This window comes from Crocodylus siamensis, chromosome 2 (assembly GCF_052110815.1).
Source record: "Crocodylus siamensis isolate JL-2025a chromosome 2, ASM5211081v1, whole genome shotgun sequence".
NCBI classification, from domain to species: Eukaryota; Metazoa; Chordata; order Crocodylia; family Crocodylidae; genus Crocodylus; species Crocodylus siamensis.
In genome coordinates, this window is record NC_143396.1 from 27,211,333 (window position 1) to 27,225,894 (window position 14,562).

A 14,562-nucleotide genomic window follows, 5' to 3' on the forward strand; every position below is an offset into this window, starting at 1 on the left:
ATTTCTCACCATAAAATATTTCAAACCGTTCTCCTACCACAGCCCTTCTGTGTCAAAAATGTCCTTTTCTTTACATGGAAAATAATACTAATGGGATTGAATGGCTCTAAAGACTGGTAACAAGAAACAAAAGGATTTTAACTCTTGATGTTTAAAAATACTTTCAGGAAGAGGGAGGGACAGATCATGTAGAAAGGTAAAATAAATGAGATAGATGCCTTTGATTCAAGTCAGACATTGGTTGGTGGGTACCAAAACTTATTTTATATTTAATACAACCTATTTATTTAAAAAAAAATGATACTTGGTACCAATTTAATAGTACCAGCCCTACATGTTAAAAAGAGAGAAAAGAATCATGATCTAGCCTTCAAATATCATGAGATCACTTTGAGATGATGAGATTTTTAAACATACCTTCTATGCCTGTATTTGTCATCTTGTATTTTAGCCTTCATATGTCACCTTTTCAAAACTCTTTTTCTATAGCCATAAGGCCTAGAAACTTTTGTAAATGAAATTGGAGATTGCCACATAATTACTCCAGAAGCTGGGACTTTGAAGAGAAGTACCAAATATCATGATCATGAAAAAAAGATCACAAAAACATATCACACTTTTAATTCATGGTTGGTGATGGGACTGGGTGTGAATGAACAGCCTTCTTGCTTTTGCCAGATGCATCCTTTCTTAGATGAAGCATACTGGTGAATTGATAAAAGAAAACTGTTATTCTGGCTGCATTTTGTATCGTATTAGCAACGTGCCATAAGCACTCATGTTCTCAAGATACCAGTCGCACGAGGTATTGACTCCTCATCTCTAGCTGGCTGTTGCATTGACACCAGAGCACAGATTTCTTTGAGATGATTGGCCCAGTGCTTCTAACTGGCTAGTTTTGTCAAGGTCTATGCTCTACCTATAACTGAGAAAGACTTGACATGCAGTACATTTCTAGTTACACAGTGCTTAATGCTGTTCTCACAATGGGTCCTCCTGCATGATTCCCTACCCCTGCCACCTCCCTCCCACACCCCTGCCACTGATACATTCATCCAAAGAGTATCTCTACAGCACCCTATTGCAGCATTTCTGAATGCTGTACTGAGGCACACTGTGCAGGCTCCACATTCTAGGTCTCAAACCTTAAGTAGTGCAATCACCTTAATGAGGCACAGTGCATGTGCCAATAGGAGGCTGAGAGGCAGAGCCTACTAGCACACACACAACCTCACTAAGGCAACTTAACTACTTCTGGTCTGAAAGCACATGGGGTAGGGACAGAAGGTACACATAAACCAATTTAATTGATCAGAAACTGGTTTAAACCTGAAACAGAACAGAAGTTCAGTGCACATAAACCAGTTTCAAAATGGCTAAAACTGGTTTAAGATAAACCTGGCTGAATGTAGTGTCAGACTTAACTGATTTTGGTCAAAGCAGTTTATGAAACTTCTGTCCCAGACCCCTTTCCAGTTCAACTTAAATCAGAGTCCCCCAGCATCCCAGCATGCTTTCCAGTCCTGGGCCAGCTGAGCTGAGCTGGGCTAGGCTGCCTGTCCAGCAGAGAAGGGTTGTGGGGGGTGGGAGGTGGGCAGGGACTGCTCCCCAGGCAATGCCCAGCTGGGGGAGTTAAATTAATTCCCAGGGAAGGGGGGTTAAACTCCTCTTTCCCTGAGTACAGAGCTACCCTGGTAAAAACTTACTGCTGGCTGTGACTCTGGACTACAAATCCCAGAGGCACCTAGAAGTTGGAAGAGGTAATGATGAGCAACCCTGCAGAGTCCTACTTCTGTGATTCTGGAATGCAAATCCCAGAGACCTTAGGGGCAGCAGGAAGAGGAAGTGAATGCAGCCTATGCTGGCTACGTGCTAGAGAGTTGTGCTTTAGCACCCTGCAGCTTCTGGCCTGAGCACTACAGGTAGGTGGATGCATTTCCTGAATCAAAAGTGAATGTCTCTCCAGTTGTTTCTCAGTTTAATATCTGCAGCTTAAACTAACCTGCAAAAACTGAATCAATTTCAGCCTTGCACTTTTTAACTGTCTGTACTTAGACATGAAGTGCTAGTGTGGTATGTGTGGTGCTTCTGACCCAGCCACCACAGTTTTGCTCCACTACCCAGCTACAACGTGTGCAAATATCTTCGCTGCAGAAGCTCCCTGCCATCAAACTGTTGCCAACATATGCAGATCAGATAAAAATTGCTTGGTGGGCTGGATCTAGCCCATGGGCTGTTGGCTGCCAACTGCTGCCCTAGCAGACACGCACTCCCTCAAGCACAAGAAAGACAAATGAAAGGGCATTCCCTCTCTAACTTCACTAGGAGAGCTGTTTTTCCTTAACATAATTCCTGTTCTTTAGTCCTTCCTTTTTAACCAGGACCTTGAGTGTGGTGCTTTCTGGAAACCCTATCTTCAGTACAACTTCTTTATTGCAAAAAAAGATGCATTGTTATATTAAAAGAGTTCTTCAAAAAGTGAAGCACAGGCTTAGAGGCTGAAGATATTTCATTTCTTCAGGGTGGTCTGTATAAGATTTTCACATCATGGTGAGTTGTAGTAAAATGAGATTAAATATATATAGACAAAAGTCGGCTTAATAGAAGTGGTCTGCCTAACGCATTTAATTTAATACTCAGCAAAAGCCAGTCTAGGTAACTATTATTTGGATTCTCATCCTTGCTGTTCTTATATGGGCTTTGCCCAAACTGTACATCTTTCTGGCAGTGTAGTTTATAGACTGTAATATATGTTCAAGGCAGTCCTGCCAGAGCCCTACAGATTTTTGTTATTCTGTTCCTTAATATATATTCCATTATTTTCCTGCCCAGTGACACCTCTGTGGAAACTGATTTTTTGCTGACATATTGCATTACAAGCTTGCATGTTATATCTAATTTATTGAGCATTGTCCCCAACCCACAGCTTGTCTCTTCCTTTGCTGGCACTACTCCTTTCAAAGTAACTGTTAGTTATTAGAAGTGAATCACTCCCAACGAAGATCAGTACTATGAATTATTTTTTCCACCATGATGATCTTGGATTCTTCCCCACTGAAGTCTAACATCATATTTTCCCTGTGTTTCTAGCCTCAAGATCGCAGTGGGCATGTCTGCATGTGCCTCTGACTGCGCAGTCCCGGCAGCACACGGGTCATTTTCAGCCCTGTTGTTCAGTAGCAACAAACTGCTGTGCAGTAGCAGTGGCATCACAGTTAGTGCCCGCTGGCACTATGTTGCCATAATAATGACCTACATCACTGTAGCTCATCACTACGGTGACATAGCATTTCACGTAGATGCGCCCAGTGTCATATTTTTTTCCTCTGGTGGGGAGGGTTGGGGGGTAACTGCTGGTGGTATGTTTGGTGCTGTATAAAATATTGTCAAGAGGAAAAATCTTGTCCTGAAGAATTTACCCATTTCGATTTCAGTAAATTTCTTCCTACAGGCACTTAATAAAAATGTTAACTAAGACTTCAAACTATTGCCTTTGCCATTCCTTTAGACACCTCTGTCCCACTCAACCTTTATTTTCTCCTTTATCCACAGCCATTCAACTAATTTTCAGTCCATACAACAGTATTGCTTTCTACAAGAAAGCCAAACTAAATGAACTTTAAGGTATAAGATTTCATGAGAAACAATATCAAGCTTTTACTAGAATTCAAATATCTTCCCAGACTATTTTCATCATCTAACAACATTGTAATACTTTCCCATAAAAGAAAAGAAAAAACAAATAAACAAGCTGCCTGGCAAGGTTTACTCATTACAGAGCTTTATTGTTGATGGTTCAGTTAGCCTTTAAGGGCAGGGTTTTCAAAGGCACTCAGGGCTGGTCTAATTCTACTCCCATTGTAGTCAGTGGGAGCTTTACCATTTACCATTGGTCTGAATGGGACCAAAGTTAGGCTGTCATGGAGCGCTTTAGAAAATCCACAATAGACAGCCAAGTGATTTGGTAAAATTTCTTTACACGTTTGCTTTGCTATTTTACTAGGAATTGATTTAGGTTTACATGACATTCATTCTCAGTATTTTTCTTATTAAAGTCAGATTTAAAGACACTATCTCAGCCACTAAAAAAAATATTGCTAGTTTCCATCCTGCTTCTCATTTATGACAACCCTTCTTTTTTTTAGTGTTCACATATTTTAAACACCTTATTTACTCCCTGCTGACAAGCAGAAAATTCACCATGATTTTCTACATCCCTACAAACTTTAATTGACCTTAGTTATCCTTGTTTGGTTGCTATCAATTTCTTCTTCTGTATTCTTAACAAAAAGACCCAATTACTCCTTATTCCTTTCATTTTTTATTTTCATAGGAATCATAGACACACAGTACCTATGGTGGCTCAGACCATATGCCTGCACCTTAATGCAGGTTTGACATCCAGCTGCTACCTAGCTATTTAACAATGGTGTCACATATATCAGACAACTTGGGCGCCCAAGCTACTACAGTGACTGATGCATTAAAAATATCTCAGTAGCTATATAGGAAGAAGAGCTGCCCAACCTTAAACAGTCCTGAGCTTCTGCAGCTACCCCTGTGTTTATGGTAGCACATGGAGCTCAACACCTCTGAACACCAGAGTGTTTTGTAACCCTACCACCCACTCAAGCTGCTAGCATTGTACATGCATGCTTATGATACAGAGTGATCGTCTAACTTTAGGATCTCTTCCAGATAGCTATACTGACATTCCACTTAAAAATCCTGAGATTTAAGCTATTCTTTAGTTGGCTTTGCTTGGTTTGCAAGATGTACATATACACATATAAAAAATATATGCTTTTCTTATTCTCCTTCATTATTTTGTGTCAGAACAACCCTTTCTGACACTTTACCTTGAAGTAAGTTGACTTAACAAAACCTTTCCTTGCCCACTATTTTCCTACTAATTTAAACCATAATTAATAAAATTTCAGGTTTTGGAAGTTGGAGGTTAATACTGTTGCTTAAAGTAAAGACCATCAAAAGAGGCTAATTTGAGAGTGGTCAGGCATTGGGATAGGTTCCCTAGAGAAGGTGTGAGTTCTCTATGCTCAGAAATTGTCAAGAGCAGTTCAGACAGATGCTTGGCAGGTTGGTTTATTCAGGGATGATCCTGCCTTATGCAGGGTGTTGGACTTGTGAGTTCCCTTCCAACCCTGCTTTCCTGTGATCGTATGATTGCAGAAGCCATTCAAATATAATGAAGCCAAGTCTTCCAGTCTACAGTAGCATAATTAAAATTACAATCTAGGACATTGCTTTTTTATAGCTTACATCCTTCTCCTTATTCTGCTACCTTGCCCCATGTCACCCAAGTAATATTCTAAGCTTCTTTATTAAGCCAAAACCTTATAGTATCAGCTGACTAAAATCACTCCCCTGAAAAAATATTTTTTCTGAGATATGGGGAAATGAGTCTTATCAAAGTTGTTTTGTGGTGAAAAATCTGATGCTATTTGAACTACGTAAGATCACTGACTATTTTAAGTGTATTATATCTGTGCAGACTAAATATAATTAACTATCAAAGGCCTAAATAAAATAATATGAAAGGTAAGGAGAAGTATGCTAACTAAGGCATCTGAGCCACTGAAATGCCCATGTATTTAACTAAACATGGGTATATTAAAAACTATGTTGTTCAGGAAAATGGTTTTTCAATACTGGGCCATCTGGTGATTTGATAAAAGTATGTCGTTTCTCAAGGCAATCTAAGTGTATACTCCCTAGGCGCCACCATTTATAGCTTAAATATGACTTGCATGTGGATTCAGCATTACAAATAGGAAACAGCAGCCTTTGGACTTGTACACTAATGTAGTCCTTTCATCACCCAGTTACCCTTAAGCATCTCCTTTCCTATTGTAATTTGGGCAAAATGCAAAGCATTAGTCCCATCAATAAAAACTAATGGTTCTACTTAAAAAAGAGAGGTCTATTTAAAATAAAGCAGATAAATAGCTTACTTTCCCTTCCCAATTTGACTGTGTCATATTGTGTTTAGAAGTCTCAGGAAGTTTGCTGGAGGTTGGATTGCAATTTTCAACTTCTGGACTATCAAAGCAGCGCCTCTTAGCACCACTGTTGCTAAGGATCAACCAGCATTTCCATTTTTAACTAGCTCTTCTAAGGGAGTTGTCAGTTATTAGCTACTGCATTCTGATTGAAATGAAAAGAGCAAAGCCATAATCTGGGGGCACTACAACATATTTTACAGATATATGGTCTAGGTGAATATGAAGAACCTATTGATAAAAAGTGGAGTTAAACAGATGACCAGTGTGTGCTGCCAGGGTCTTTTGCAACTTATTATATTTGGAGAAGTATAGCATTAGCTCATATATTCTCTCATTTGAAAGCAGTTAAGTTAGTCACTAAGTGTAACTTTGATATTTCAGTTAATGTGACCCAGATCAAGCCCACAAAATTATTATGAGGAATCAAATATATATTAAATTAAATATGCCATATCCTAGCAAAGCAAGAGGCAAACCAGGCATAGTCAGACAGATCTTCAGCTGCTATAAATCAGGGTAAGTCTACTGAATTTCATAGAGCTATGTGGATTTACCCTAGATTTGTCTCCCATACACTGATGTTGGATGCCTACTCCAGCCCTTCTCACAAAACAGGGCTGCTAATTATGCATGTACCATTGCCTCTTTTTTATTAATCACCTCGGGGGATAGAATATTCACCTAGAATATGAGCCATCTGGGTTGAATCCCTCCTTTATGAGAATCTGCATATCCCACCTTTTTAACACTTTAACCACTAGCCTATATGGTATTGTGAGGGTCTTTGTGTCCTGTGGAAACTATTCCACTTTCCATGGCATAGTTAAAATCATTAGTCTAGAAAAAGAGATACTGCAGCCTATTAACCCTTTAGTTACCAGTTAAGCCGTTCACTGGGAGGAGAGATCTAGGTTCCAGACCCTGCTGGAATAAATAAGAAAGTAAAATACATTGGTATTCATTGGTGTAAATCCTAAAATCCTGGTGTCCCCTGTCCAAAACAATTGCACTAACAAGGAGGCTGTAGAATTATGTTCAGTCTCTCTTTAACACAACAAATATTTCATTTCATTATTAGATGCAAAATGTAAACTTCAGAAGGCAGGACTGAGAAAATGCCCGTGTTCCAGAACAACCCACAGCCTGGTGATTAGAGCATTCACCTGGGTGATGGAAGTCGTAAGACAAGAATTGAACCTGGGTCTCCCACATGGTTTTCTATGCAGGACCTATTCTAGTTAGTGTGATCTGTTCAAGTCTGATCAACCCAAGCACAGTGAGCCAATAGTTTAGGGGCAGACAAAATACAGCCTGCAGGATGAATCCAGCCTGCTAGGCAATTTCATCCAACGTGTGAGAGGGCACCCACCAATTAATTATATCCTGGCGCACAGCTGCCCCTGCTGTACTCCACATGGGGCTGAGCCCTGCCCACTCCTAACAGAGCAGTGTGCTATGCTCCCATCCTCACCTGCAGGAGGGCCCTGGCTCCAGTCAGTGCTCACAGTTTCTGGGTGAGGCTCCTGCTGCCACTGCTGCAGCCACCCAGGGATCTGCTTTGCTCCCCCAGTCTGCAGTGGCTTGTCTTCCTGTCCCTGCTGCAGCACTCTGGGTTGAAGGTAGGGAAGTGGTGGTAGATGTGGGGAAACTGTAGCTGGGTGAGAGCCTGGACCACCAGGCCAGGGCTGGCAGGAGCCCAGAGTGCAGGGCTGGAGCCACCAGGAGCATGGAGTGTGGGGCCTATGCCAGGCAGGGCAGTGGGAGTATGGAGCCCAGGTCAGTGGGAGCATGGGGCCCAGGCTGGCACGAGTGTAGGGCAAGCTCATTTTCATCATGCAGTGCTCCCCACAGCTCACATGCAGCTCCCAGGACTCAGCAGAAGCCGGATGCCAGGGGAAGACCCACACAGTAGAGCCGATGGCCTTCCCCACTTCCTGTCACCACATACAACTCCAGAGATTCTGCTGCGAGTGACAGGGAGCCCCATGCAATGGAGCCAGGCTGGCTTAGCCTCTCTTCTTGCTGCCCTGACCAAGTCCTAGAAGCTGCACGTGGCAGCATGGAGCAGGGCCAGGTTGCTGGCTCCATCATGTGGGGCTCCCCTCAGGTGGCCCATGGCTCTAGCCAACTCCTGGGAGCTGCACATGAGCCACAGGGAGCCCGATGAGATGAAGCCAGGCCAGCCTGGCCCCACTCCCTGCCACCAAATGCAGCTCCCAGGACTTGGCCAGAGCCATGTGCCACACACTGCCAGGGGACTCTGCCTGTTTCAGTCATGCACACCCTGACGGCCTGCCTGCTGCTACTCCTGGTAATAGGGATGTGCGCCATGGGAGGAGCATGTGGGGAGGGCCCCCACACATATTCCCCTGCACCCCTACCCCCCAACACACCCACAACCCCCACAAACCTCACACAAACTCACAGATTCCATACCCACACACACACCTCCTCCCCACACACACCCTACACCTCACCCCACACCCCAACCATACCCCACACACATCCCACATACCCCCTACACACAATATAAGACTTTATTTTGTATTATAATGCAATCTCCTCTATATACACTACACAAGCACACTTCCAAGATGGCAACCCCCACTCCCCAGAGGAGTATTTCCAGGGATAAGGGGAGGGACTTACAGTGGGAAAGGTTTGGGGGTTAGGGAGTGAGACTTCCAGTGACCGGGGGCGGGGCACCTGTCAAGGGGCAGGGCTACCCTTGCCCTCCACAGCTCACCAAAAGCTGCTCTCCAGCCAAAATAATTGTCCACCTCTGAGACAGTTGCTGGATCCCAGCAGGTGCCTAGCTGCTCAAGACAGGCAATCCTCAGCATGTCCAGAAATGAATGTGTAGGGTATGCTGCTTTAAAAAAGGTAGCAGCTAAAGAATTAGTTTTAGACTCTGGTGGTCAAGTCAGCCAATGATTTACTCCTAAGTGGCTAGGTACAGTTCACATAAGAAGTCTTTGGTAGAACAAAGATTGGAAGCCTGCTCTTCCAAATTACAGGCTAGTATCTGAATGCCTAGACCACCATCCCTTTTGTGACACACAAAAATTATTTATAGGGAATGCTCTTTGACCTGTAGCTATACTAAAAATTAAATTTACAGTGCATGCTATGTAAAAATATATTTTGCCTTTACATGATCCTTCTATGCACATAAAGTTGCAGAGTCCCAATCAGTTTTCATTACCTCTGCTGGTGTTCTTTTATTTAATTGCACATATGTCTGTTGGATGGTTTGCTTATCTGATTGCCAAATCTGAGTCCAGATGTTTGTTGTGATTACATGAAATGATCAAATTGCACTTGATTTTTTTCCATTTATATATTTAAATTTAGATATAAAAAAACAACTGTTTCTATTTGTGGTGACATAAGACAAATTCTTTTTGCAATGTACTGCAACAGATAAAATACATCATTGCAACATGGAAATGATTCTCACAGTGATGAGAAGACTACACAGAACTTTCAGTTTAATGATGTGAGTGCCCAACTCCAGTGCTCTAAAGAAATGCACATAAAAGACTCTCATAGACAATGTGGTTGGGCCCATCAATAGCTAAATTTTCAAGACTACTATATGCTCCACTTGTGTGCATTTTCAGGGTGTAGCTCTGTGCTTATGTCCCTAAGAACTGTGTATATATAAGCATATAAACATTGTGTGTGTATGTATATATAACACATACATACACTCAGAAGTACAAAGGCTGTACAATAGTCATACAAAGTATGTTTAATTTTATATATAAAATTCCTGCAGGGAATAAATGCTGATGATCAAGATAACATATAAATATGGTTTTCATTCCTTTTCTTAAAGAAGCATATGTCATGCCTACTAATAAACTCTTATGAGTTTTTCTCAACATTTGTGATTGCAAAAAACATGGTAAATGTATTAATAAGATTTCCAGGAAAAGATGAGACCCAGTAGAATTTACCCTGTAGGCATGCGTAAGTTCTACTGAAATCTGGTTACCAATCATTCTAAAAGCCAGCTAACAGCTGTCTGACCATTGGATATGGCTATTTGCATGGTTAACAATTGGATGTCTATCTACTATTTGAATGGCCTGCTACAAGCTGTTTGTTTGGAGACTATTCATAATGGCACAGTCAAAAGTCTGCTGAAAGGCATACTCGTTTCCATTTCTGTTCTTTACCCCTCCAAAATTGGCAATTTATTACATCAAAAAATAGCAGTCAACCCAGAAAAGGACAAAATTGACACAGTTCCCTTTTGATCTTTCAGTTTTGAATAGGCACTTACCAATGAGCTTCCCAATGAATATTCATTGGATGCAAAAGAAGTATCCAGCATTTTTTAAATAGAATTTACTCTAAATATTTAAAAAAAGGGATGACTCTTGGGTGCTTTAAATACTGTGGAACTCATTTACACATATCTTTAGAAAAAAGAGTGAGAATCTCTTTTCAAGCCTGTCTTACAAAGTCCTCCTTGCTTTCATATGTACCTTTTCCCTAGCTATACCCTATATTCCAGTCTTTGTGGGCAGGTTATTCTACAACTGCCTTCAAGAACTTTCTTATACCTTTCTCTTTAGTTGCTGATACTGGCTGTTGTCAGAAACAAAACTAAACTTGTTGGACAATGGGTCTGGTTCATAGCTATGACAATTCCTAAATTCTACTGAGCATCTGTAGTATAACTTAGAAGTTTGCAGTACAGTACCAGGAACTGTGAAATCTCAGCTGCTGCCAAAAGACCAGTTCCACCGTGTTATAACAGTGTAACCCTATTAATTTCAAGGTGGTTATTCAAGCTTACAGTGGAGTATTTAGAAGTCCAACACGATTAAAGGAGATACCATTGATTTGTTGTAAATGACCACAGAATAATACAGACCATATTAAAAATAGGCAAATGCAGCAAATAAACTTTGTTTATTCAAAGAAAGGACAAGGGAAGACACAGAAGACAGTTGGTCTTCTTGCGTGAAGAAGGCTCTAGATTAGGCCTGCTCTATTCTTTTGTTAGACCCTAAAGGTTAAAGGAAAGAAGAGACTCTAAAGGCCTGAACTTATTCTCATTTATTTAAACTAAATTTCACTGTTGACTTCACCCATTGACTTCACTGTTGCCCAAATAATTGCTGCAGGATCAGGCCGTAAAATATATATATACATTTCAAACTACATGTTACAGGGTGTGTCTACATGTATGGTGGACTGCACAGTTATTATTGTGCAGTCATTTAGTACTTGCAAGTACTAAATGACTGCACAGTAACCAGCATGACTGCACAGTCCCATTGCAACACATTGTTATTTTTAGCTGCTACTGTACAGTAGCAATGAGCTACTGTGCAGTAGTGTCAGCATCACAATTCGTGCCTATCAACGCTGTGTTGCCATAGCAATGAGCTATAGTGCAGTAGCTCATTGCTGGCAACATAGCATCTTGTGCAAACATGCCCTATAGTGTCATACTACTTAATAGTTGTGTTACTACATAATAGTCATCAGAAGTTCCTATATCAAAACCAATTAAACTGTCCAGCAAAGCTGGAATACTGTGTAATTTGGTTGCCATTCCACAAAATAAAGGATCAGTGTTCTGCTTGGGCTGTTTGATTGTTATTTAGGATGTACAAATAGCAAAAGCAATTACAAGTTTTAAAATGTGCAAAATTCCATTTCAGTATATTGACTTCCAAGGTGAACAATATACCAGGAGATGCATATAAGGAGCTGCTTCTCTGGCATGGAAACATGTTTTGCAAAAAAAAAAAATCTAAAAATTGGAATGAATGTTTTTTTCTATGGTTCTGGCAACTCGTATTTGTACATATGTACAAATCACAAGCAGGATAAATTGTTATACATTACCACAATGTTCCCGTTGTCAGCAATAGGGTTTTCACTTTAAACCATTTGTGTCACATGGAAATAAAGGAACAAACGAGAGTTCAGCAGCGACATTTTAACTGACCTTGGGTTCATTTTTCCCCCACACAGTCATGTCTTTTTTTCTTGGCTGACTGTATTACTATGCCACAATCTCAACACACTGCTCTTGAGAGTTGCTTGGAAGCTCCAGCTGGTGCAGGATGCAGTAGCCCAGTTGCTTAGTAGAACGGGCCATAAGAACAATGTTACTTAAGTGTTCCAGGAATAACATGCATTTCTGTTTCACTTCAGAGTGCAATTTAACATTAGTTTTGCTTTCACTTGCACCTTAGGGCATTTATACATGACCTCTGGGAGGCATTGGGGGGGGGGGAGGAAGGGGAGGAAGAGCACTTTAATTAGCCCAGCTCAGAGAGCTGCACCAATTAAAAGCGCCCAGAGTGTCACATGTGTCAGTGTCCCAGTGCTGAAAAATGGTTGTGGGGAGCTTTGAACTAAAGCTTGTTGAACAAGTTTCAGTTTAAAGCACCCAGCTGCCTTTTTCAGCACAGGGATACTGATACATGTGATGCCAGAGGCTGCTGGAGTGAGTTAATTTCCATGCTCCAGCAGACTCAATTAATCAAGCCTGCTCTGATATGCTGGAATTACAGTGCATTGGAGCAGCTTCACTGCATGTGTATAGGAGCCCTTAGAGATCAGTTCTTTCCCCATGTTTTGCCACAACATTTAATATCCAATGAGACAGTAAGGGCTAGTACTTCTCTAGTGTTGAGAGAAGAACATTTTCCATGCAATCCTCAACTCTGGAATTGTATCCCAATATAGTCCAGCAGACTTCAAGACTGTGCTCACACACAAAAGTTGTGCCACCTTAAATGTATACAAGTATAATTAAAGTGACGATGATCCTGCCAGTGCTGGAAACATCACATTGGTATCACAATATTGCTCTTTTGCTGAGAACCACAGGCAGAAGCTGCTTGCAGCTTAAGCTAGAGCTAAGACTGTTGACAGCAGCTGTAAGAACTCACATGCTGTAACAACTAACAACTTTCTGGGTTTGACACAGAGGGACCCATAAAAAACACTCACCAGTGGGTTACTGAAATAGTATATTCATATATGGCAAGGGAAATATATTTGCATAGTCATATAGGCCAAAAATGGACATCCACTGGATGCTAACTTTAAGGGCTGGTCACAGAGCCCACTTTTTCATTCATTCTGAAGGGGCGAGCTTTGTTCTAGAACTGCTAAACTAATGTACTAAGGACGTTGCTCTTGTAGCTTTGTTTTATTATAAGTAGTTGTAAACCTGAGCCAGTTGTAAACTTGTTGGAGGCATATCAAACTGGATTTAATGGTGTTTTAATGTGTAACTACCTGGAGGCTAAAATGGGGGAATCTGGTTTCATACACTGGATCCAATTTCAAATAAGCATGTAGGTTTGATTTGCATATAGAGTCTATTAATGTAAAACTGTAAGTGATTCTAAACCACTCAAAAGGCTTTGCAGTTCGCTTTGCAACTCAGACTGACTTCTTCTGGTTGAATACATTGTGGTGGTTTGAATAGACCCTAAAGCAAGAATAGGGGCGCTATTATGTTGCAGCTACTATAGACCATGAACTAGACTCCCTGCAATTTCAGGGTCCCCTCTAATTCCTCCACTGAATTACATTTTATTTGGTTAGTTCAATAAAATTTACTAAGTTACATTAAAGGTCATACATAGGAATCCATCAAAAGCCACTCCTGGAGTCTTTACTTGAGCAAACTTTTAGATGGCAGCAACCAGTTGTGCTTTATCAAGTCCAGAACAAGTACAGGCGGTCCTTGACTTATGCATTTCGACTTCTGGTGAGTTGCACTTGAGGCGCTCTGCCATTTACCCCCATGTTATTACTTACAGTGCTGGATCCTCACACTTACAACACTACCGGGAAATTTACAATGAGAAAAAGAGGGCAGCAAAACAAACATCCCTGGATCAGTTTCTCAATAAGCCATCAAGTGTCCCTAAGTCTCTCCAGAATCTCCCCAAAGAAGGCCTTCTGAATTCTATGACCCTGATGAAGGTGTTCCTTCACCTTCTGATTAAATAAAATTGTATGTGATTAGTTATTGTATTGCCCTGTTTAATCAATTTATATACAGTACACTTTAGAAAGCTTTGTACTATACAGTGTATATCTTTATAGTTGATTAAATAGTTGATTTAAATATGGTGTTTATGGTCATTCCTAAAAAAAAGTTGGACATCAGGCCCTTGGTCAGCAACATAACCTCCTATTATAACATTGTTTCTATGGGAAAATCAGATTCGACTTACATCGTTTCAACTTGCAGCGCCTTTTCCAGGAACATAACCCTGCTGTAAGTGTGAGGACTGCCTGTATGGCTCAGCCAACTGTAAGGAACACCTTAACCACTAGGCTAGGGACAGAAATTATACATAAATTGGTTTAAGTGATCAGAAAGTGGTTTAAACCTGTAACAGAACAGAGGAGGTTTTCAAAACCTTGGGGGTTTTCAAAGCATGGCTAGACAAAGTTTTGGCCAGGATGATCTAGTTAGGGATGGTCCTGCTTTGAGCAGGGGCTTGGACTAGATGACTTCCTGAGGTCCCTTCCAACCCTAAGT

The 14,562-nt window shown here is 41.1% G+C and overlaps 1 long non-coding RNA gene across 1 annotated transcript in view; it reads left to right on the forward strand.

Moving 5' to 3' along the window:
- The window catches only part of LOC149870090 (uncharacterized), a 50,183-nt gene extending 36,144 nt beyond the window's left edge, over positions 1-14,039 (forward strand). Inside the window, exon 3 of the long non-coding RNA XR_016440421.1 lies at positions 13,832-14,039. This is a non-coding gene — a long non-coding RNA (uncharacterized LOC149870090). The remainder of the gene's footprint in view (positions 1-13,831) is intronic.
- The last annotated feature ends 523 nt before the right edge of the window (positions 14,040-14,562 follow it).